The following is a 943-nucleotide window of genomic DNA, read 5'->3' as shown; positions in this document are numbered from 1 at the left end:
CGATCGTGAGAAAGGGACGTCTTAATTGTTGTATAATATGTGTAAAGTACTTAAAAGAGTAAGAAAAGCCAAGAAAATGTAGAGGTAAAATAAGTTTTGATAGTACTTTAATTTCTGCATTTCACATGACACAAAACACTAACAACCTACTTTGTTGTCCAAGCAAGGGGCGCTGATAAATTTTTGGTGTGGTTCGGAGCGATGAGATATCTGCACTGTTGTGTGCTATATTTATAAAAACAGTATGAAATCAGTCATGCTGTAAGTAGGAAGAGACAAAGTTCCTACCATTGGTTAATACTTTTGCCCAATTATCTGTGTGTGGAACTATTTCATGGAAAGTTTCAGCAGGCAGCAGAATGGATATTCCATGAGTGTAGCATCTATGACATTAGGTAGTTTCCACTGAAATCAGTTTGAAATAAAGTGTTTGTTTGTTTTTTTGGCAGAAAAGGGGAAAGTAGGGCTGCTTTGCTTTCTTGTTCTGAGGGATGAACACACAACAAAAAAAAAATCACAAACAAGATGGAACCGAGAGTTTAAAATTGCTATCATACTGATAGTTGTGACCAACTTACTTATTCACTAATGGCTTCACAGAGAAAAGAGGCCGAGTAGGATTTGGTAGCACTTGGGCTTGTTGTAAGCTAGGTACAGGAACGCTGTCAGATATGAACATTCCTGAAGTGAGGCAGTGCTATCTCTCCTCTATCTCACTACTGAGCATAGTTTCAATCAAATGTTTCCTGAAATGAACATATTGTACATATAGCGTATTTTGACAATCGATGAATTTTCTTGTAATCAATTTTCTGTTTGTATTCATTTGTTCGAGAGTTTGTGAATGACGGAAATGTTATTTATTTTGATATTTGAATTAGGCGGTTGTATTCATAATGAGTTTGCTTATTCTTGTGTTGTGATAATGAATTCATCTGAACCA

The sequence above is a fragment of the Diadema antillarum genome, unplaced genomic scaffold, assembly GCF_040938485.1.
Source record: "Diadema antillarum isolate AM-2024a unplaced genomic scaffold, OU_Dant_1.0 scf00000141, whole genome shotgun sequence".
Lineage (NCBI taxonomy): Eukaryota > Metazoa > Echinodermata > Echinoidea > Diadematoida > Diadematidae > Diadema > Diadema antillarum.
This window is presented reverse-complemented; position numbering follows the sequence as displayed.